This window comes from Arachis ipaensis, chromosome B4, assembly GCF_059453495.1.
Source record: "Arachis ipaensis isolate K30076 ecotype BB chromosome B4, ASM5945349v1, whole genome shotgun sequence".
Lineage (NCBI taxonomy): Eukaryota > Viridiplantae > Streptophyta > Magnoliopsida > Fabales > Fabaceae > Arachis > Arachis ipaensis.
Genome location: NC_142439.1, coordinates 112,985,843 through 112,993,703, shown reverse-complemented (window position 1 = coordinate 112,993,703; position 7,861 = coordinate 112,985,843). Strand labels below are relative to the sequence as shown.

Sequence of the window (7,861 nt, the reverse complement as noted above, 5' to 3'; positions counted from 1 at the left end):
ACCCTTACTCACGTAAGGTTTTATTACTTGGACGACCCAGTGCACTTGCTGGTTAGTTGTGCGAAGTTGTGAAGTTATGTTTGGACCATGGTTCTGTGCACCCGTTTTTGGCGCCATTGCCAGGGAAAGAACGAACAAATAATTTTACAAATCTAAATCTGAGTGATCACGATTTCGCATGCCAAGTTTTTGGCGCCGTTGCCGGGGATTGTTCGAGTTTGGACAACTGACGGTTCATCTTGTTGCTCAGATTAGGTAATTCTCTTTTTGTTTTATTTTCAAAAAATTTTCAAAAATCTTTCATAAATTTTTCTTTTGTTTTCGAAAAAAAAAATTATTCTAAATTTTCAAGAATGAATTCTAGAGTTTCATATAACATGTTTTAGCTTGGCTGGCTATTAAGCCATGTCTAATTCCCAGGATTTTGATTGAGGACTATGAATTCATTACTTCCTTTTTCCCAAATGTTTTCGAAAAAAAAATATACAAAAATTCAAAAAAATAATAAAATCATAAAAATAAAAAATATTTTGTGTTTCTTGTTTGAGTCTTGAGTCAGATTTTAAGTTTGGTGTCAATTGCATATTCATCTTGCATTTTTCGAAAATTCATGCATTCATAGTGTTCTTTATGATCTTCAAGTTATTCTTGGTAAGTCTTGTTTGATCTTGATGTTTTCTTGTTTTGTGTCTTTTCTTGTTTTTCATATGCATTTTTCGTCTGTTAGAGTCTAATCATGAAAATTTTTTAAGTTTGGTGTCTTGCATGTTTTCTTTTCTTGAAAATTTTTCAAAAATGTGTTCTTGATGTTCATCTTAACATTCAAGGTGTTCTTGGTGTTCATCTTGACATTCATAGCATTCTTGCATGCATTCATTGTTTTAATCTAAAATCTTCATGCATTGAGTCTTTTTCATGTTTTTCTCTCTCATCATAAAAATTCAAAAATAAAAAAATAAAAATATCTTTCCCCTTTTTTTCACTCATAAATTTCGAAAATTTGATTTGATTTAATCAAAAATTTTTAAAATTCAATTGTTTCCTATGAATCAAATCAAATTTTCAATTTAAAAAAATCTTATCTTTTCAAAATCTTTTTCAAAAATCATATCTTTTTCATTTTTTTTATTTATTTTCGAAAATTTTTAAAATATTTTTCAAAAATCTTTTTCTTATCTTCATCACATAATTTTCGAAAATATCATCATCAATTAATGTTTTGATTCAAAAATTTCAAGTTTGTTACTTGCTTGTTAAGAAAGATTCAAACTTTAAGTTCTAGAATCATATCTTGTGATTTCTTGTGAGTCAAGTCATTAATTATGATTTTAAAAATCAAATCTTTTTCAAAACTAATTTCAATCATATCTTTTCAAAAAATATCTTTTTATCTTATCTTTTTTCAAAAGTTATCTTTTTCAAAAATTTGATTTTAAAATATCTTTTCTAACTTCTTATCTTCTTATCTTTTCAAAATTGATTTTCAAATCTTTTTCAACTAACCACTTGACTTTTTGTTTGTTTCTTATCTTTTTCAAAACTACCTAACTAACTCTCTCTCTCTAATTTTTGAAAATCTCCTCCCTCTTTTTCAAAAATTCTTTTTAATTAATTAATTGTTTAAAATTTAATTTTAAATTTATTTCTTCTTTTAATTTTCAAAAATCACTAACCATTTTTCAAAAATAATTTTTGAAAATCCTTCTCTCTCATCTCTTTCTATTTATTTATTCGTTTATTAACATCTCTCCCTCACTCACCAAAAATCCGAACCCCCTCTCTCTCTCTGAGTTCAGATTTTCTCTTCTTCTTTTCTTCTACTCACACAGGGAACCTCTAAACTGTGGTAAAAAGGATCCCTATTATTATTATTTTTCTTTTTCCTCCTTTTTCATATGAGCAGGAGCAAGGACAAGAACATTCTTGTTGAAGCAGATCCAGAACCTGAAAGGACTCTGAAGAGGAAACTAAGAGAAGCTAAATTACAACAATCCAGCAAGCACCTTTCAGAAATTTTTGAACAAGAAGAGGAGATGGCAGCCGAAAATAATAATAATGCAAGGAAGATGCTTGGTGACTTTACTGCACCAAATTCCAATTTACATAGAAGAAGCATCTCCATCCCTACCATTGGAGCAAACAATTTTGAGCTTAAGCCTCAACTAGTTTCTCTGATGCAACAAAACTGCAAGTTTCATGGACTTCCATCTGAAGATCCTTTTCAGTTCTTAATTGAATTCTTCCAGGTATGTGATACTGTTAAGACTAATGGAGTAGATCCTGAAGTCTACAGGCTCATGCTTTTCCCATTTGCTGTGAGAGACAGAGCTAGACTATAGTTGGATTCTCAACCTAAAGACAGCCTGAACTCTTGGGATAAGCTGGTCACAGCTTTCTTAGCCAAGTTCTTTCCTCCTCAAAAGCTTAGTAAGCTTAGAGTGGATGTTCAAACCTTCAAACAGAAAGTAGGTGAATCCCTCTATGAAGCTTGGGAGAGATACAAGCAACTGACCAAAAAGTGTCCTTCTGACATGCTTTTAGAATGGACCATCCTGGATATATTCTATGATGGTCTATCTGAATTAGCTAAAATGTCATTGGATACTTCTACAGGTGGATCCATTCACCTAAAGAAAATTCCTGCAGAAGCTCAAGAACTTATTGACATGGTTGCTAACAACCAGTTTATGTACACTTCTGAGAGGAATCCTGTGAGTAATGGGACGCCTCAAAGGAAGGGAGTTCTTGAAATTGATACTCTGAATGCCATATTGGCTCAGAACAAACTATTGACTCAGCAGGTCAATATGATTTCTCAGAGTCTAAATGGAATGCAAGCTGCATCCAACAGTACTCAAGAGGCGCCTTTTGAAGAAGAGGCCTACGATCCTGAGAACCCTGCAATAGCAGAGGTAAATTACTTAAGTGAACCTTATGGAAACACCTATAACTCATCATGGAGAAATCATCCAAATTTCTCATGGAAGGATCAACAAAAGCCTCAACAAGGCTTTAATAATGGTGGAAGAAGCAGGTTTAACAATAATAAACCTTTTCCATCATCCACTCAGCAACAGACAGAGAATTCTAAACAAAATACTTCTAATTTAGCAAACTTAGTCTCTGATTTGTCCAAGGCCACTTTAAGTTTCATGAATGAAACAAGGTCCTCCATAAGAAATTTGGAGGCACAAGTGGGCCAGCTGAGTAAGAAAATCACTGAAACCCCTCCCAGTACTCTCCCAAGCAATACAGAAGAGAATCCAAAGAGAGAGTGCAAGGCCATTGATATAGCCATCATGGCCGAACCTACAAAGGAGGAGGAGGACGTGAATCCCAAGGAGGAAGACCTCCTAGGACGTCCAGTGATCAACAAGGAGTTTCCCTCTGAGGAACTAAAGGAATCTGAGGCTCATCTAGAGACCATAGAGATTCCATTGAACCTCCTGACCCCCTTCATGAGCTCTAATGAGTGTTCTTCTTTTGAAGAGAATAAGGATGTTACTGAAGAGCAAGTTGCCAAGTTCCTTGGTGCAATCATGAAGCTGAATGCCAATTTATTTGGTAATAAGACTTGGGGAGATGAACCTCCCCTGTTCACCAATGAACTAAATGCATTGGATCAACTGAGACTGCCTCAGAAGAAACAGAATCCTGGCAAGTTCCTAATACCTTATACCATAGGCACCATGACCTTTGAGAAGGCTCTATGTGACCTTGGGTCAGGGATAAACCTCATGCCCCTCTCTGTAATGGAGAAGCTGGGAATCTATGAGGTACAAGCTGCTAGAATCTCACTAGAGATGGCAGACAACTCAAGAAAAGAGGCTTATGGACAAGTAAAGGACATGCTAGTAAAGGTTGAATACCTTTACATCCTTACTGATTTCATAATCCTAGACACGGGAAAGGATGAGGATGAATCCATCATCCTTGGAAGACCCTTCCTAGCTACAACAAGAGTTGTGATTGATGTGGACAGAGAAGAGTTAATCCTTCAACTAAATGAGGACAACCTTGTGTTTAAAACTCAAGGATCTCTCTCTGCAACCATGGAGAGGAAGCATGAAAAGCTTCTCTCACTACAGAGTCAACCAGAGCCCCACAGTCAAACTCTAAGTTTGGTATTGGGAGGTCTCAACAATGCTCTGAACATCTGTGAGGCTCTATGAGAGCCCACTGTCAAGCTATTGACATTAAAGAAGCGCTTGTTGGGAGGCAACCCAATTTTTATTTATCTAATTTTATTTTTATTTTATTATTTTTTTCATGTCTTCTTAGGTTCATGATCATGTGGAGTCACAAAATAAATATAAAAATTGAAAACGGAATCAAAAAAATAGCAGAAGAAAAATCACACCCTGGAGGAGGATCTTACTGGCGTTTAAACGCCAGTAAGGAGCATCTGTCTGGCGTTCAACGCCAGAACAGAGCATGTTTCTGGCGTTGAACGCCAGAAACAAGCAGCATCCTGGCGTTCAGATGCCAGAAATGCACAGTGAGGAAAGCTGGCATTGAACGCCAGAAACAAGCATCTGGTTGGTGTTCAACGCCAGAAATATGCTGCATCTGGGCGCTGAACGCCCAGAACAAGCATCAATTCGGCGTTTAAACGCCAGAATTGTATGCAAAGGCGTTTTACATGCCTAATGGGTGCAGGGATGTAAATCCTTGACACCTCAGGATCTGTGGACACCACAGGATCATCTCAGGATCTGTGAATCTCACAGGATCCCCACCCACCTCACCTTCTCTCTCTCCATTCATGGTCATCCCTTCTGTTTTCCATTCACCACTCACATCCATACACACATCTCCTCCATATCTTCTTCTTCTTCTTCTATTCTTTCTTCTTTTGCTCGAGGGCGAGCAACATTCTAAGTTTGGTGTGGTAAAAGCATAAGCTTTTTGTTTTTCCATTACCATTGATGGCACCTAAGACCGGAGAAACCTCTAGAAAAGGGAAAGGGAAGACAAAGGCTTCCACCTCCGAGTCATGAGAGATGGAAAGATTCATCTCAAGGGTCTATAGCTCAATGGTAGAACATGTGGCTGCAAATCAAGAAATTCCTGAGATACCTCAAGGGATGCACTTCCCTCCACATAATTATTGGAAGCAACTGGGGATAGGAATACCAAAAATCACTAGGGATCAAGCCACAAAGGCAAGGAAGAGACATAGAAGAGCTCAAGGACATCATTGGTTCCTCAAGAAGGAAATGCCACCATCACTAAGGTGGACTCATTCCTTGTTCTTATATTTTCTGTTTTTCGTTTTCTTTATGTTAAATGCTTATCTATGTTTGTGTCTTATTACATGATCATTAGTATTTAGTAACTATGTCTTAAAGTTATGAATGTCCTATGAATCCATCACCTCTCTTAAATAAAAAATGTTTTAATTCAAAAAGAACAAGAAGTACATGAGTTTCGAATTTATTCTTGAACTTAGTTTAATTATATTGATGTGGTGACAATACTTTTTGTTTTCTGAATGAATGCTTGAACAGTGCATATGTCTTTTGAAGTTGTTGTTTAAGAATGTTAAATATGTTGGCTCTTGAAAGAATGATGACAAGGAGACATGTTATTTGATAATCTGAAAAATCATAAAAATGATTCTTGAAGCAAGAAAAAGCAGCAAAGAACAAAGCTTGCAGAAAAAAAAATGGCGAAAAAAATATAAAAAAAAAAGAGAAAAAGCAAGCAGAAAAAGCCAAAGCTCTTAAAACCAAAAGGCAAGAGCAAAAAGCCAATAGCCCTTAAAACCAAAAGGCAAGGGTAATAAAAAAGGATCCAAGGCTTTGAGCATCAGTGGATAGGAGGGCCTAAAGGAATAAAATCCTGGCCTAAGCGGCTAAACCAAGTTGTCCCTAACCATGTGCTTGTGGCGTGTAGGTGTCAAGTGAAAACTTGAGACTGAGCGGTTAAAGTCGAGGTCCAAAGCAAAAGAAGAGTGTGCTTAAGAACCCTGGACACCTCTAATTGGGGACTTTAGCAAAGCTGAGTCACAATCTGAAAAGGTTCACCCAATTATGTGTCTGTGGCATTTATGTATCCGGTGGTAATACTGGAAAACAAAGTGCTTAGGGCCACGGCCAAGACTCATAAAATAGCTGTGTTCGAGAATCATCATACTGAACTAGGAGAATCAATAACATTATCTGAACTCTGAGTTCCTATAGAAGCCAATCATTCTGAGCTTCAATGGATAAAGTGAGATGCCAAAACTATTCAAGAGGCAAAAAGCTACAAGTCCCGCTCATCTGATTGGAGCTATGTTTCATTGATAGTTTGGAATTTATAGTATATTCTCTTCTTTTTATCCTATTTGATTTTCAGTTGCTTGGGGACAAGCAACAATTTAAATTTGGTGTTGTGATGAGCGGATAATTTATACGCTTTTTGGCATTGTTTTTAGTATGTTTTTAGTAGGATCTAGTTACTTTTAGGGATGTTTTTATTAGTTTTTATGATAAATTCACAATTATAGACTTTACTATGAGTTTGTGTGTTTTTCTGTGATTTCAGGTATTTTCTGGCTGAAATTGAGGGACTTGAGCAAAAATCAGATTCAGAGGTTGAAGAAGGACTGCTGATGCTGTTAGATTCTGACCTTCCTGTACTGAAAGTGGATTTTCTGGAGCTACAGAACTCAAAATGGCGCACTTCTAATTGCATTGGAAAATAGACATCTAGGGCTTTCCAGAAATATATAATAGTCCATACTTTGTTCGATATTTGATGACGCAAAAGGGCGTTGAACGCCAGTTCTACGCTACAGTCTGGAGTTAAACGCCAGAAACACGTCACGAACCAGAGTTGAACGCCAGAAACACGTTACAACCTGGCGTTCAACTCCAAAAGAAGCCTCTGCACGTGGAAAGCTAAAGCTCAGCCCAAGCACACACCAAGTGGGCCCCGGAAGTGGATTTATGCATCAGTTACTTATTTCTGTAAACCCTAGTAACTAGTTTAGTATAAATAGAACTTTTTATCATTGTATTCGCAGTCTTAGTTACTCCGGTTCCCCTCTGGGGCCGAGACCAGTGAACTCCATTATCACTTATGTATTTTCAACGGTTGAGTTTCTACACTCCATAGATTAAGGTGTGGAGCTCTGCTGTTCCTCATGAATTAATGCAAAGTACTACTATTTTTCTATTCAATTCAACTTATTCCGCTTCTAAGATATTCATTCGCACTTCAACCTGAATGTGATGAACGTGACAATCATCATCATTCCCCCACGAATGCGTGCCTGACAACCACTTCTGTTCCATCTTAGATTGAATGAATATCTCTTGGATCTCTTAATCAGAATCTTCGTGGTATAAGCTAGATTGATGGCGGCATTCAAGAGAGTCCGAAAAGTCTAAACCTTGTCTGTGGTATTCCGAGTAGGATTCAGGGATTGAATGACTGTGACGAGCTTCAAACTCGCGAGTGCTGGGCATAGTGACAGACGCAAAAGGATAGTAAATCCTATTCCAGTATGATCGAGAACCTCCAGATGATTAGCCATGCAGTGACAGCGCATAGGACCATTTTCACAGAGAGGATGGGATGCAGCGATTGACAATGGTGATGCCTCCAGATGATTAGCCATGCAGTGACAGCGCATCGGACCATTTTCACAAAGAGGATGAAAAGTAGCCATTGACAACGGTGATGTCCTTACATAAAGTCAGCCATGGAAAGGAGTAGGATTGATTGGATGAAGACAGCAGGAAAGCAGAGGTTCAGAGGAATGAACGCACCTCTATATGCTTATCTGAAATTCCCACCAATGAATTACATAAGTATTTCTATCTTTATTTTCTATTTATTTATTATTCATATTCGAAAACTCCATAACTAT

General features: G+C 37.1%; 1 non-coding gene across 1 annotated transcript; it reads right to left on the bottom strand.

The window, feature by feature from the left end:
* Positions 1 to 2,429: 2,429 nt before the first annotated feature.
* LOC148568821 (small nucleolar RNA R71) lies at positions 2,430 to 2,537 on the bottom strand. Its single transcript, XR_015881573.1, has one exon. It is a non-coding gene; the product is annotated as a small nucleolar RNA R71 (small nucleolar RNA).
* Positions 2,538 to 7,861: the final 5,324 nt, after the last annotated feature.